Source organism: Capricornis sumatraensis, chromosome 13 (assembly GCF_032405125.1).
Source record: "Capricornis sumatraensis isolate serow.1 chromosome 13, serow.2, whole genome shotgun sequence".
In the NCBI taxonomy this organism is placed as follows: Eukaryota; Metazoa; Chordata; class Mammalia; order Artiodactyla; family Bovidae; genus Capricornis; species Capricornis sumatraensis.
In genome coordinates, this window is record NC_091081.1 from 27,041,050 (window position 1) to 27,057,957 (window position 16,908).

The window sequence follows — 16,908 nt, forward strand, 5'->3', positions numbered from 1 at the left end:
GCTAATTTAGATCCAGTCCTACATCTTAAATGGATACACTTTAATTGTGTGTACACATTTACCCATTTTATATTCCTAATTGAAAGTAACTTCAACATTTCCTTTTTTCTAATGCAACGACTTCTAATGCAATGACTTCTTTCTTCAAGTATTTTATTTTTATATAAATTGTCTTTAAAAGCGAAATACTGTGCATCAGTGTTTATGCTGTTGATTGTTCCATAAGCCTTCTCAAACCCCTATTAGGGAATCCAAAACCAGGTTAAGAAGGTTGAATAATCTTCAGAGAAGATGTCTCTAAACTACTCTATGCTGATATCCTCCAACAGAAGACACAGGCTATCTTGGAATATCTTGGAATCAGATGATGAATTTCTGTCACTTCACCATCTGTGTGACCCTGGCCCAGTCACTTGCCTATCTGCAGGTCAATGTTTGAGACCTAAACACAATTCCTCAGGGTCTAATCCATCCACCCCACACTCCATTTTTCCATCATGACCGCACTACCTTAGTCATACTGCAGTTCATCTCAGATATGTTTTAGTACCACCAAAGAGGTTTGGGGAAACCCATTCTTTAGTAGCAATGTCTCTGCAAATATTTTGGAATGAGAATTGTGGATTTGATACTCAATCAGCTTCTTTTGCAGAGGGTAACATAGTCCAACTCTATCCCGAATTGTAGGAGTGTGTCCTCTTGGTGGCCTCTGGTTCTGCATGCTTTGTCCATCTACACCAAGTGTCCTCAAAGCATAACTGCCCAACACAGATCTGTTGACTTCAGCATCCCGCCATTTACACCCTGCTAATGTTGAAGCATACTAAAAATGAAATTTTCTGTCATGAGAAGGAAAAACATATTGATAATTTAAATTTGGTAACAGTAGTTCTTCTCCCTGTGGTACAATGGAATATAAGAGGGTTTTTGAGGAAGGAGACCTGAAATCCAGCCCTGGCTCCACCCTTCACAAGCTGCCAACCCACAGTCCCGAGACTGTTGAGATGAAGTGGGAAAATGACCAGAAGCTGTCTGTGACCTGTGCCTCCCTGTGGAGGGGCCGTGGCATACTTGTTGCTGAAAGAATGTCCTTAGTTGTAAATTTTTCTTGGAATTTTGTATTCTTGGAATTATACTTTATTTCTTCTAGAGAAGGGATCTTATTATTTTGTTTAACTGTCTGCTTAAAGCAAGACTCTCTTCTGAAGCATCGCAGCAGAAACAAAGAGTATACGACCTGTGAGAAACTGTGTCCATGTATAGAAAAGCCCATAGATGTCATGGAGTCCAACAGAGCTCATGCTTACACCTCAGCCCCTCCTCTCATTCTTAGTGGCTATGCTCAGCATGGGCTCAGTACAAAGACTGGCTGCTTGGGTTGAAGGTGTGGGGTGGTGTCATGGAAACTTGTTCTCCGAAATCACCATGGAGGTAAATCCCTATGGAGTGCCTTCTGCAAACACAGGAAAACCTAAAACACCAGGCAGAAGGAACCTCAGGAATCATGATATTTTTTAACCGTAATCCATAGTTAGAAACACATTCGATGTCATAACCCAGTACATACACTCACAGACGCACACGCACATTGGAACAAAAATTTAACAAAGCAATTTTTTACAATAGTAAGTACAACCCTTCATTCTGATCTATTTTATTTCATTGAAATAATCTACTGACAAAAACTCTAAACTGATTTTTCAACCCACTAATGACTTTTGATTTGAGGTTTGAAAAACACTGATCCTGTCCAATGCTCCCATCTTACAAATGAATAAATCTGAGTCTCAGAAAAAGGAAATGACTGACTATTCCAGAAAGACATACATTTCCAACATGACAGTGGCAAGGAACCAGGTCTCCTGATCATGGTCTTTCCTCAGAACCTTCTATTACTGCTCCTGGCTTCACGGACAGAGATATAATGTCACCTAACTCTACTTCAGAAACAAGAAAATAGTCCTCTATCAGAGAAGGGAAGAAGGGTCCTCCTTTCCCACCCATCTGCCCTGGATGTCCTGCAATGTTTTGGCTGCAACAGGGGGCCCTGTAAGTTCTTTTCCCAAAGCCTAACACACCAGTGACCCCAGAAGAGAGATCCTTCTAAGGTCTCCATGTCCCCTCTAGTCTTATGCTTGTGGGGATTTTTTCTTTGAATTAGTTCGGTAACACATGGAAAGAGTCATCTGAGAGCCTGTCCTTAGCAAGTTAAAATAAAGGATGGTTACTTTCTTTGGGAAAAGATGGAATGTGGGGAGAATCCTTCAGAAAACCGGTCTGTAACTAACTCTGGTTGATCAAAAGTTGTTTGGGGCAATTTGGCACTGTTCATGGAGAATCCATACCCCAAAGCACTTAGAGAAGAAAGACTGCACTGATTTACCCTTGAGCAATAGCTTCCTCTGCCTTCTTGCCCTAAGGCCATTCTGTCTTCTTCTCTACTCCCCTTTGCCTATCCTGCCAGAACCGCCTTTAAAGGGGATATATTTTTCAACCAGTAATTCCTGATGAAATGCACACTATCTTGTCCCTGTGTGTGTGTGTGTTTGTGTTAGTTGCTCAGTCTTGTCCGACTCTTTGCGACCTCATGGACTATAGACCACCAGGCTCCTCCGCCCATGGGATTTCCCAGGCAAGAATACTGGAGTGGGTTGCCATCTCCTTCTCCAGGGGGGGAATCTTCCCGACCCAGGGATCGAACCCAGGTCTCCCACAGAGAGTAGGCAGATTCTTTACCATGTGAGCCACCAAGGAGGCCTGAACACTATCTTAAATATGACTATTTAAAGGAATCAAGAAAACAGAAACAAAATCCAGAGCCTCTTTCTCTTATATTGGATTTTCCACAGGCAATACTTTTGAACATGAGGAACAAGACTGTGGAGATATAAAGAAGGAAGAAATGGTTAAAGACAGACAAATTGACTACTGGTCATGAAAAGCTTTTTTTTTTTTTTTTTTTTTTGCCAAGCCCCATGGCGTGTGGAATCTTCCCCAAACAGGGATCGAACCCCTGTAGTGGAAGGGTAAAGTCTTAACCACTGGACCACCAGGGAAGTCCACGAAAAGGTTTTACTCATCTTTTCCTAGCAAAAGATTGTGTAAACTCTAGGAAGTTTGATGTGGTTTTGTGTTTGGTTTTTTTCCCCCTAGAGTTTCAAAATACTTCTCTTAGTTCTTCTTTCTTCTCCCCAACCATCTTCCCAGCCTATCTCCATCCCACTTTCAAACAATAATACCCAGATACAGTTTGAGATAAGAAGTCAGCGACAGGAAGCAAAACTGCAGATTTGGCAGATTAGAGCCAGAAACCAGTTAATGTTGTAGAAAGTTCTGTCTCTCTCTGCACAGAACCAATGCAGCGCCTGCCTGGCACTCCGTAGGTGTTTCGTACATGCTGATAGAACAACTAATTAACACATACTGTATGAGAACAAGCAGAAGGTCTATGGAAGATCAGCTCAGAAACTGGATTCCAGACTCCAGAAATGCAGTCAGGAGACCAGGAAGTACAATCAGCAGAGAAGACTGAGCTAGACTCGAAATTCATACTCATGAGTCAGAATCAAGAATGGCAAACAGCAGGCTTCCCCGTTAACATACAATGAATTTCTCCCATTATGTGGCAAGTGTACTTATTCGACCAATGACAATGGATTGGCTCAGCCTCAGCTGGGGAATATTTCAAAGAACTAGAGATATTCACTACGGAGAAGAGGAAAACCCAGAGTAAATAAGAAAATTATCTTCAAATATTGAAGAACTGTCATATTGTTCCATGTGACTTAAGGGATAGAATTAAGCCCACGAGTCAGAGTTAGAAAAGATTCTAGCTCAAGAGAAGGAAAAACTTCTCCCTCAGAGCTATCCAGAGGTGGAATGGACTGCCTCATTAAAGAATGAGCTCTCCATCTTGTGGGTGTTCAAACAAAGGCTGAACACATGCCTTAAACACAGACATTAAAAAGCAAAAGAAAGAGGAAGAAAGGAGGTTTCTTCTTGTGAAAGAAAGGAGGTTATTTGTCAAATATATCAGGAAGGAGGTATGAATTCAAATATGAATGAGCAGTTAGACACGATGATCTTTGAAACCCCTTGAAATTTGAAGGATCTCTAACTCCTTCGATTGGTTTTCAGCCACTGGGTGAGAAATTCAGAAGAGAATGGGGAGTAGGGAAAGTGTACTGTTTTGAGCAAGATCAGGTGGAAACTCATGAAGTGACATGGTGAGAGACCGCTCCAGAGAAAAAACGAGGAAGGAAGTGGATGATTAAGCAATTTAACTGGAATTTTAAGGAGCAGAGGCACAGGGGAAAAAGGCGCAGGAGGAAAGGGGAATCTTGAGGAAAAGAAACTCAGAGAAAAGAAAGAATTGGTTTGGGGAGAAAAAATGATATATGAGTGGGAGCTTTGTGATAAAAGGTACAAATATAAGCCTCAATTTTTATTCTCCTTAACTCAACAAATGACCTAATAAGCACTTTTTAAGACAAGTCTGCTAAAATAGGAGTAGAAAAATAGAAATTGGGTATGTAACTAGGAGCTTGATAAAAGGAGAGAAAAAAACAGATGAATGTGATGAATACAAAACATTACAAAGGTTTTTTTTAATTAATTTATGTTTTAATTGAAGGATAATTGCTTTACAGAATTTTGTTTTCTGTCAAACCTCAACTCGAATCAGCCATAGGTATACATATATACCCTCCCTTTTGAACCTTCCTCCCCATCCCTTCCATCCCTTGTTACAAAACTTTTGAAAGAGCAAAGCAGCAACTATTTGACCACCCACAGAGCAAAAAATGTTTCTTCTTCTATCACCTATTCAATCTCCACCCTTCAACAGTCTAACAAAAATAACAGAACTATTTTGAAATAAAGATTGTATTATTCTCCTCTTAACTGCTTTAACAAGTTACCACAAATTTACTGATCTAAAACAACACATTAGTTCTCATAAAATTTTGGAGGTTGCAAGTCTGAAAGGAATCTTCTGGGCTAAAAGCAAGATGTCGTCAGAACTGATTCCTTCTGGAGGCTCCAAAGGAAAATGCATTCTTTGTCTCTTTCAGCTTCTAGAAACTGCTAGCATTCCTTGGGTCACAGCTACATCACTTCAATTTTTGGCTTGTATAATCATCTCTCCTTTTCTGGAGAAAACAAAACATTACAGATTCCTCTCATAAGGACCCTTGTGATTATTTTGGGCCCATTCAGTAATCCAGGATAATCTCACATTTTCAAAGTCCGTTTTACTATTTATGATAACATATTCACGAGGACTTCTTTGGGAATCCATTGTCTACCGTAAGGGTGGTAAGCATCTGGTTTTTACAATTAGAAATGTCATGTGAGCTTTTGAAATTGAGACCACTGATCAGGCATTTTTAGGGCATGTTATTACTAGGGAGCCTGGTGGTAGAAAAAGCGATGATTAGGATTCCAGAAGACGGGGTTCTAGTTCTATCACTGCCATTACCTAGTTGTATGACCTTGAACAAGTCAGTACCTCTTCTCTGGAATTTTCCTTGTCTATGAAATAAACCCTATCATTCTCCAGTGGGAAATTGTTGAACCAATGTCCTTGGCCCATTCTTTCTTCCTTGTGATTAAGGGTGTAAATCTTCCCTAAAAGTTAATAGTTCATTCACTGTTGCTAGGAAGCAAACCTTTCTCTTAGTAGCCAAGTGGTAAGGTTCCCAGACTAACTCTGGGGCACTCTGTGAAGCCTGTCACCTAGTCTTTGTGATAGTATCAGTCTACACCTTGTGCATGTCAGTCAAGTCTCTTAAGAAAACAATGTTCTGAAGTTTGTTAAGATAAGACCTCTGAACTCATGTGAGTACAACATCCTGGGCTTGTTCTCTCAAATAATATCTAAAACTACGATCTAAATACATATATTCATTTATTCAACTAACATTCATGGAGAACCTACCAGGTGTAAAGCACTGTACTAGGCTGCTGCTGCTGCTGCTAAGTCGCATCAGTCGTGTCCAACTCTGTGCGACCCCATAGACGGCAGCCCAACAGGCTCCTCTGTCCCTGGGAGTCTCCAGGCAAGAATACTGGAGTGGGTTGCCATTGCCTTCTCCGAATAGACTAAGTGGAACACTTGAACATTACCAGTCAGCAAACCATTCGATAATGTCTGTGAGAACTAAACACAGGAAATAAGAACTCAAGTGCTCTGACCTGAAGTAATACCATATAAATAGAATACATATGAACATGCCTTAAGATCAGGTTGCTTTTTTTTTTTTAAGTCTTCATTTTCCTTTGTATTTATAATTTTTAAAACAAGTGTCAGCCTCTACCCCTCTGCCTTTCCAGCTGCTGCTTTTTCTAGTAAAGCAATATAAAAGTAGAAATTTTGATCTTAGGTTCTAAGTATGTTTTCTGTTATAAATAGTATAATCCTACTTTTAATTTTAAAAGTATATGCGTGATTTTCCCTCATAAGATGAAATTTTGTGTTTTTTTCTCTTTTTCAAGTATCTACATTTTCTAAATTTTCAATAATGAACATTTATTTATCATATAAGTAAATATGTCAAACTGTTTTGATGCAAAATAAATAGATCCTTGCCACTTGTGACAAACTGACCTTCAATGTAATTTTTCTGTTGGAAAACCTGGATGTATACTACTTGGTGTTCACAGTAGTAGTACATGTCTATACAATTTGATAGCTTTGAGTAATAATTATAGTCATAAAGCATTTATGAGATTGTAAGATGAAGTTTTGACTTCTCTCCAGCTCATTCTGGAACTTGGGGAGTTGTTAAACTTCTCTGTACTGTGGTTTCTGACCACATTTCACTCCGGGATTTTTTTTCCCTGACCTGGCACAAATTAAGAGGCATATGGGCTTTGATGGTCAAATAGCCTTTGAAAACTTTCTATTTATTGTATTTCTATCTACTAATGGTCACTTTATGATATGTAAAAAATTGAGGGGCTTAATTTGGGACAGTTATTGCAAATCTCTTGAAACTAGCAAGTTTCAAAACCTGACAAGCTAATTGATTCCCAAATTAGATACTAAATCCTCGCTGCAGCTTCCTGAAGGTCAACCAGGAAAGACAGAACTAACGTAAGCACCCGCGTAAGGTTATAATTTAACCAGTGGTTCCCATTTGAGATGACCGCATTCTTACACAGAAAAGGAAATGTTTGTTCAACAGTTTTATCTGTTTTCTTTCATGGGATTTGAAGGACTTTACAATGTATTATTTCAACTTCAGCTACTTTCTTGAACAAACTTGAGGATAAGCCCAATTCACAAAGCACATCAAAGGTAGTAGTTTGAGGATAGGGTTGTACCCCTTTACTCAATCCTAAAGAAATCACGTCACTCGAAATCACATGATTATAAGAAAAGGACACTTGAGCACAAGAAGTTCCCAGTATCTGGAATAAACAAGAAGCCTTGTTTGACTGAAACACACAGATCTCCTCTTTAGTTTTCAGCCCCGACAGTCTCCTGTTCTCACATATTATAACTTGTTGTTCGGACCCCCTCTTTATTTTTTCATTCCACAGCCGTTTTTGAGCACCTGCCCATGCCAGTCACTACATTAAATGCTGGAAGAATAACCAACACATTGCAGTGCTGGGCCATTCACAAGCCCCTTTTACCATCATCGTATCATTTGGCCATGTAATGTGAGCTATTTACAATGTGAACCGAGACTCAGTCATCCTTACATCATCTCAGACTTAGTTTGGTGCCTGCTCGTACACTTAATGTTTGTTGAACGGATGCATTAATGTACATGAGGATGAGGAGTGAATATATAAAACCTTATAATCCTGGTTTATGCATTTTTTTATTGGCTATCAAGCATTCATTCACTTCTCTCCTTAACTCTTTTTTCCCTTGAAAATGTTTTCTGATCCTTCTCATTCCCTTCTCCCTTGTAGAGCATCTCCTAATGGTGCTCAGAAGCAACACCTCAACTCCCCAGAAGTCCCTCAACCTTCTGCCTCTGTCCCTTGGCTGGGATCTTTGTTATCTTAACAAGCTCTGGGTGAGGGGACCCTGTGGGTCAGTACCACTCTGGCCTCTTTTTGAAACAGATCAGCTCTTCTTGTGTTGGGGCATGCTGTACCATGTGACTTGTGAGACCTTAGTTCCCTGACCAGGAATTAAACCCAGGCCCTGGCAGTGAAAGTTCTGAGTCCTAACCACTGGACTGTTAGGGAGTTCCCAGAACTGACCAACACTTTATGAAGGTTTGGCAATTGGACTAAGATGCAAATTTTGTATTCTTATTACTGTTGTAGAATAATTTTAATTAGGATAAAAATCTGTGTAGATTTTCCTTGTTAGATTAGAAATCAAGATAGCCACATGTAAGAAACCTAGAAAACTGTGGTGGAAACCATAAGCTAAGCTCATATACATTTAGCACGCAGGGTGAGGGCAATAGGGAAAATCAGGAAATGGATGGTGTTTAGAGATTGCTAGAAATATTTCAAGCAGTTAGCTACTAGCCTCACAAACAGAAGGGGGTGTGTATGTGTGTTTAAGTACCTTTTATATCCACCTTACCTGTCTCCTGAGAAACCTGTATGCAGGTCAAGAAACAATGGTTAAAACTGGACATGTAACAACGGACGGGTTCCAAATTGGGAAAGGAGTACGTTAAGGCTGTATATTGTCACTCAGTTTATTTAACTTACATGCAGAGTACATCATGTGAAATGCCGGGCTGGATGAAGCACAAGCTGGAGTCAAGATTGCCGGGAGAAATATCTATAACCTCAGATATGCAGATGACACCACCTTTATGGCAGAAAGCAAAGAGGAACTAAAAAGCCTCTTGATGAAGATGAAAGAGAAGAGTGAGAAAGTTGGCCTAAAATGCAGCATTCAAAAAACAAAGATCATGGCATCTGGTCCCATCACTTTATGGCAAATAGACAGGAAAACAATGGAAACAGTGAAAGACTTTATATCCTTGGCATCCAAAATCATTCCAGATGGTGACTGCAGCCATGAAATTAAAAGACGCTTGCTCCTCAGAAGAAAAGCTATGTCAAACCTAGACAGCTTATTAAAAAGCAGAGACATTACTTTGCCTGCAAAGGTCCATGGAGATATTTATTCCCCCTTTTACTTATGTACTTAATCATTTACTTATATCAATAGAGATCATGGATATTTATATTTTGTGCTAAACCCATACCTTTGTGTGTGTGTGTGAATGTGCTTTCTTTGCTCAATAAAATGTTATAACTTTCAAAGTCAACAGAGGTGAATTTCAAAACTTTTAGTGGTTATGTAGTACCGATGCATGCTTTTGCTTCCACTGTTTATTTCCAATAGTGCTGGAATAACAGCCTTGTACATTCATTTTTGTGCGGTTGTGTGACTATTCTTTAGTTTACCATTCTAATCCCATCCTTAAGACATATTATGCTTAATTTTTGTTCCCTGCTCCGCAAGCTTCCCTGCTTCCCCTTAGCTTCTTCTGTCTTCTCTACCTAGAACATTGTTCCTATGTCTTTGCCCAGAAAGACAAAGACACCACAGGGCGATCAGGGAAGGAGATGCACTTTAACTGCTCCCCCAGCCAAGAGACCGGAGAGGGAGAGGGTGTGAGGTGAGATCCCAGAAGCAGGAGGCAGAGAGAGAAGGGCCTAAAGACAGAGGAGGCGGTGGGGTTTATCCTGAGGATGAAGGAGAGCCATAGGGGCAGCCGGATGGCAGGCCTGATGAGCTTTCACCCGTGCCACATACCAGGGCTGGAACCAAGTGAAGGTGAAACAGTGCCACATACCAGGGCTGGAACCAAGTGAAGGTGAAACAGCCGTCTCAAGAGGCACTAGAGTTACTCACCCCCTCTGCCTCATTTATCCGGACACTACTGTAGAGGATTAGCTTTGTCATCTCATGTTTTGTTATTAACACTTGACTAGCCACTTTCCTGTTGGTAAAGATTGTGCCAGGTTTCCCCTAAATTACCACATTAAATCATCGGGAAAACTGAAGGCCTGCCTCCCTCAGCGCATCTACAGGATTGTGTCTTGTTGAGCTGACACTCCCGTAATGGGTCAGGAAGAGGGCCAGGATGAGGGTTTTCCACAGTAGCTTCCACCACGGGGCAAACAAATGTGCCTGTAGACTTTGATCAGGAGGAAACGTGTATTCCTTCTCTCAGCATGTATTTATGGGCATTAGAGACGTGAAAACTGGTAAAATGCAGTCCCAGGCCTTGTGCTTAGTCACACGGGAGGGGATCAAATATATTAGATTCCAGTTCATACCTGCTGCCCCCTTTTTAATCCCTCATCTCCATCCACAACCTTCATGCATTTCTGTGATAGAGAATGGAAGAGAGAGCTGGGGCGAGACACAGGGAAGGGGGAGAATTGCTCAAGCATCGTAAACACACTCCAGCACCATTGTGCATAAAATCAGGTGTAAATTGAGATCCAGGTTGACCTATGGAGATAAGAAGGCAGGCTGGGACAGTGGCTACAAGCAAGGGCTCTGGCATCACCCCGGCCAGGTTTCCACACACTGGCCCACAGTGTGACTCCAGGCAAAGTACTCCCCCTCTTTTAAGTTTTAATGTCTCATCTTAAAATGGGGAAAATAGAACCTTCCTTACTGGATTGCTGGAAAGAAGTGGTATGTAAAGCATCTGTCTCGGAGCCTGACTACAGTGTTTAATAATTGGTGGCTTTCATCACCCCAGAAAATAAGAGAGGAGACCTGGATGTGGAGGCAGGAAGAGGTGGTTACCCTGGAAGTGTGGGAGAGGGGGTGCGCTGGCAAAGAGTGGGACAGCCAGGGTGCGCATGAACTGAAAATTCAGGCTTCCTCTGCCGTCCTGTGCACATGTAAAGCCTCAGGTCAGAAGAGAGGTAAGCAGGGCATTGGCACCAGGGAGAAGCCACCCTTCCTGTCCCGTCCCCACCTTTCCCTGCCCAAACTGCCACTAGCTGCTGCTCACTGAAGGCGGTGGCGGCACAGCTTCCACAGGGAGGAGACCCTGGGAGATGGATCTGTTTACTTGTCTTGTTAAGTTGCTGTCTTGTCTCCTTCAGCAGTTGTGGCCCACTTCATTCATCCAGTCGCACCGAGGAAAACAGATACCTTAAGTGGGTCAGAGGAACGCAGTGTGGCCCAGAACCTGCTGACTTTGCAGTCTTTACGTACACCACAAACAGTTATCAAATGTCTGCAAGTGTACATTTGGAAGATACAACGACACCTAACAGTGCCGGGGTCCAGCCCCGGCGGATCCAGGGAATTCGAAGGGTGGACGGCGTTGGCGTGGAAAGACTTGTTTATTTATTAATATAAGATTAGGTTAAGAAACTATAGTGCAGTAGGAAGATTAAGTGGAGAAAGAGGGCTGAATAGCTTGGTTTACGCGGAAGACCAATAAAATTCCAGACAAGGAATTTGCACCATCTACGTTGGGCCACCGGCGCCCGCTTGAATATCTAAGGGTGCTTCGCCTTAAGCTCCCTTTCACGTGGATCTTAATAACCGGGGCAAATAAGTAGACCTGGCGAGCCTCCGCGCCCCAGATGGAAATTCAGCCTGAAATTAAAGTAAAGAGCAGAGGGAAGAAAAGGGAGAGAAAAAGAGAGAGAGAGAGACACAGGGGGAGCCAGATTCCCAAGAAACCAGGCCAAGACTAGTCTGAGAAACTGGTCTGAGAATCTGGTCCCGTCCTTTATTGTTCAGAAGGCCTTTTATACTTTTGATAAAACATGGAGATCAATGGGTAACACAAAGTTATGCAGCGTTAGCAGTCCAGACTCTTATCAAAACCAGGCTTTTCTCTCTGCATACCTAATTGTATACACAAGTCTTAGGTAATTTACATCATCTTCCAGCCAAAAGGGCCAATTAACATTTTACAGCCTTTTTTCTGATAAGGGTTTGTCAACCACAAGACTTATTTGTGTTGATCTTCCCAAGGTCTGGTGCCACTCTCAGAAAGCACTAAATAAAGTTACATTCTTACACAGCAAGGATACAGCAACTTATAACAAGTAGAGGGAGTACAGTGATTTACAGCAAAAGAGAAGCAATTAACTCAAAAGTCTAGTGTTGCTAACATCAAAACTACTATGTATCTTTTTCTACATCCTGCTTACATTAACATCCTTCCAGGTGCCTAAAAGATAAAGAATAAGGAGGTCTGGCAGCAATCCTTGAGTCAACAGTGAAAAACCTCTACCAATATAATTTTTAACTCTTTAGAAAAGGCTCTGTATCTTTAAGATGTCTCTCGCGGTTGGGGGGCTGTAAGCAATTCACAAGCTGTAAGCTTTGTGCCTCTCTCGGTTGAGGGGCTGTAAGCAATTCACAAGCTGTAAGAGGTCTGGGGAACCTGTTAGGCAGGCTAGAGAGCTATCAGAGGGGTTTAACTGAAACATCCCTTTCAAATGCAGAAGACTAAAACCCTGAATTGACTTTTTCCCAGAGAATATCAGAAAAGTGGAAAAGCAGAGCACAAAAGCCGGCAGATTTTTGTTGGGGTACATGCTTAGGAATTTCCAGAGGGGTCCCTGAAGTCTGAGCACGCCTTGCGTATGTCAGCTTCCTTCCTCATGACCTTGTCACGGGCGGGATTCCTCACACTGGCTCCCGGCATAACAGGACTTGTACGAAGGAGCACTGGTGATTAGAGAAAGGGGAGACAGAGAGAAGTGAGCGCATTCCATGGGTATGCTGCGTGGAGCAAGTGACTTCTGAGTCAATGGAAAGGGAAGGCGTGTTTACCACAGAGTCTATTTTGTCAGGCAGCTCTTACTGAGAGAGATTGAGAATTAGCTAGAAGAAAACAGGATCAGAGATAGGTGTGTTTTAACACCAGAGTGACTTGGGCATGGGTGTGGACCGAGAGAGCAGAAGCGGCTGAGCTAGTCAGCTCTCCCAGGCACTGTGGGGGAGCGGGGTGGGACTAAGCAGAGGAGCAGTGGACCCTGCGATGGGGAGAGGAGGTGAGGTTAGCTGCTGCTGCTGCTAAGTCACTCCAGTTGTGTCCGACTCTGTGCGACCCCAGAGACGGCAGCCCACCAGGCTCCCCTGTCCCTGGGATTCTCCAGGCAAGAACACTGGAGTGGGTTGCCATTTCCTTCTCCAATGCAGAAAGTGAAAAGTGAAAGTGAAGTTGATCAGTTGTGTCTGACTCTTAGCGACCCCATGGACTGCAGCCCACCAGGCTCCTCTGTCCATGGGATTTGCTGTAAATGTAGGTAAAATGGAGGGGGACCAGGTTTTTCACACTTTTGAAGGTTCTTGGCTTAATTTTCTTGTGAAGCAGGGAGTCACCTCCTGAGACTGAATGAAGGAGGGTCGGTTGGCTGGGCCTGGAGAGAGAGGTGAAGCTATGCAAGAATCCCTGAAGACTGTTGACTGGGATGGAGGACCTAGCTGCTGCGTTGGAAGCAGAGGTTTTGTTAGGGTCCTAGACCTCAGGGGTGTGAAGTTTCTTTTAGCAAATGACAGTCTCTGTATCCCATAGAGAGAGGCAGACCGTACAGTAAGATGGGAAGGGGTGGTAAGTTTCAGGTCACCACTGTGTGTCAAGGCTGTACGGGAAAGTGGGAGGACATCAGGAGACTGGCACACTCAGACAAAGCCAGGAGACAGTGCGACTGGAGGGCCCCCTGAGGGGAAAGAAGAAATAATGCGAGGGGAAGGACTGTGATGAAGACTGAGGAGTCGCAGAAACTCTGTGCTGGTTTGAATAGTGTCCTCCAAAAGTCCATGCCCACCCAGAACTTCAGAATGTCACCTAATTTGGACATGGGGGTCTTTGCAGACATAATTAGTCAAGATGAAGTCATAATGCATTAGGGTGGATCCTAAATTCAACGACTGGTGTCTTCATAAGAAAACAGAGACACAGTAATACACACAGAGAGAGGAGGATGTCTTATAAAGACAGAGGCAGAGGCTGAAGTGACACAGGTCTAGGAATCAAGGAATGGCAAGGATTGTCAGCAACTACCAGAACCAGGAGAGTGACATGAAACAGATTCTCCTTCAGGATATCTAGAAGGAACCACCCGCCAGACCTCGATTTATGACCAACCTAGACAGCATATTCAAAAGCAGAGACATTACTTTGCTGACTAAGGTCTGTCTAGTCAAGGCTATGGTTTTTCCTGTGGTCATGTATGGATGTGAGAGTTGGACTGTGAAGAAAGCTGAGCACTGAAGAATTGATGTTTTTGAAGCGTGGTGTTGGAGAAGACTCTTGAGAGTCCCTTGGACTGCAAGGAGATCCAACCAGTCCATTCTGAAGGAGATCAGCCCTGGGTGTTCTTTGGAAGGAATGATGCTGAAGCTGAAACTCCAGTACTTTGGCCACCTCATGTGAAGAGTTGACTCATTGGAAGAGACTCAGATGCTGGGAGAGATTGGGGGCAGGAGGAGAAGGGGATGACAGAGGATGAGATGGCTGGATGGCATCACTGACTCGATGGATGCAAGTCTGAGTGAGCTCCGGGAGTTGGTGGTGGACAGGGAGGCCTGGCATGCTGCGATTCATGGGGTCGCAAAGAGTCGGACACGACTGAGCGACTGAACTGAACTGAACTGAACTGAACTGAATTCTCCAGAACTATGAGAGAATAAAAATTTCTGTTGTGCTATTTGTCACGGTACCCCTAGGAAAAGACTACAAAGAGGAAGAAGGTCATGGCTATAGAGCCAGGTTGATGGTGGCCACATCCCCTTTCCCGCTTTTGTGCTTTGCCATGACAGTGAGGAGAAAAAGGGTTGGCTGACATTAGAGAGAGCCAGTGAGGTGGACTCGGCGGGACCTGGGAACTCATTAGATGATGGCTAGGGAGGGGAAGACATGGACAAAAGGGGCCAAGAGGACTTGAAGGTGTCACAGCCAGTAAATGAGTGGCCACTGACCTCCTTGTCCTGTGACTGGCACAGCCCTTCTCCCCTGGAAGAAGAACATATGGTCTGAGAAGATTCGGGAGGCTGGGTGGAGGCTCAGGAAAGAAGTGGAGGAGGGGCCGTGCTGCTAAGTGACGAGTGAGTTTGTGGTGAGGAGGTAGAGATAATCAGAAGCGATGATGTCTTCCACAGCTGAGGAATGAATGAGAGGACGGTCAGGTAGAAAAGCTGTGCTCTTTGGACATCAGTGTGGCTTGTCTGCTAAAGGGTTACCTTGGACTCAAGAAAAATTAATATAACTGTCATTTTTTTCTCTCCCACCCCATGTATGTATATTACATAAATATTAAATTGAACTACATCTCTGCATCATAATCCTGACTATTCTAACCTCCTACCTGAGTTGGTCACAATGAAACAGAATTGGAAGAAAGCTCAAAGGAAAGAGCACATGACTGTGCCAATGTGTGTGCATGCACACGCGTGTATGCATGTGGTGAGGAGACGGGAAGTGCTTAGAAACTGGGTGTCTCATCCCAACAGTGTCCTTTGGTACACCGGTGTGGCTGATTTCTGGGAGGGTGGCTCCCACCGCTACCTGCCCCGACTCTGCCCGTGTGGTGCTCTCTCTCTCTGGAGGAGTGGCCATAGCACCCAGGAAGTCCTGGGTCTGGGTCTCCTCTGGTTAGCAGGGGCTCAAGTTCCCTCGGAGGGGATCACCACCTCCCCTGTGTTGTAGATCATGGCCTAGGCTGCTCCTGCTTCTTGTCGCTGCTGGATAAGGACTCATCCCTAATGCTGTGTTTTGTCTTACTGTAGCAGCAATTTGTTGTTCATCTTCATTATTTCTAAGTACAACCCCTTGGTCTACATTCCTGGCATAGAAACAAAGAACTGATTAAAGCTAATACCTTCTTCTAATGGAACCTGGAGAGCAAACCCAGAGGATCAGGGTAGGCAACTCTTCCAAGAGCCCGAAAGCCATTTTCCTTCCAGCACAATCTTGATGCTCTCCTTGCCTCTGTTTGCTCAGATAGTTCTTAGATGTAATAGAATACTCCACTTGCAGCTTGATGCCAAGAAAAGATTAATGCTTATTTATCAAAACTTCACAAAGAATAGAGTTAAGTAGGATGAAAATTAAGCACAGAAGCAAATACAGTTAAGTAGGATGAAAATTAAGCACAGAAGCAAATCAAAGCTTAGGTGTTTTATTATGCATACCGCCACCCACAGAGCCCAGGTCTCTTGATCAAGAGATAAAGCAGAAAAGTCTGGAGGGAAGAACCAGGGAAACCAATGAAGGGGATGTTTCCTTTGCTCCTGTTGTCAGCAGCTCTGTGTTGCCCAGTAAATTTCACAACATTTGAAGGCCAGTATAACACAGGAGGGATTCCCTGGTGGTTCCGCAGTAAAGAATCCGTCTGCAATGCAGGAGATGTGGGTTTGATCTCCAGGTTGGGAAAATCCCCTGGAGAATGAAATGTCAACTCACTCCAATATTCTTGCCTGGGAAATTCCATGGACAGAGGAGCCTGGAGGGCTACAGTCAATGGGGTCACAAGGACTCCAACATAACTTGGCAATTAAACAACAACAGCAACAACATAATACAGAGGAATACTGAAGAAGTGCAAACTTCTTATTAATTCATTCAATATTTTGAGCATCTATTGTGCACTGGGCATTGAGCAAGGAGAGCGCTGGGAATATAAAAAAGAATACAATATCTGTCTTGTGGTAGGCATTAAGATCCATACAAAGCACATAGGCGGGAACTACAGTTACTGTCTGGGGAAGCTGGGAAGGCTTCAGGGAGGAGGTGATAATTCAGGTAATTCTGCAAGATGAGTAGGAGACTGCTAAGTATTAGAAATAGCATGCACTAAAGTGCAGAGCTGTAAAGAACATCTTTTGTTCAAGGAACATTAAGAAGTTGAAGGCTGTAATAATTTAGGTAGTGACAAGGGATATGGCCAGAGATGCAGGCCTTCTACCAAACAAGAAAAATGGAT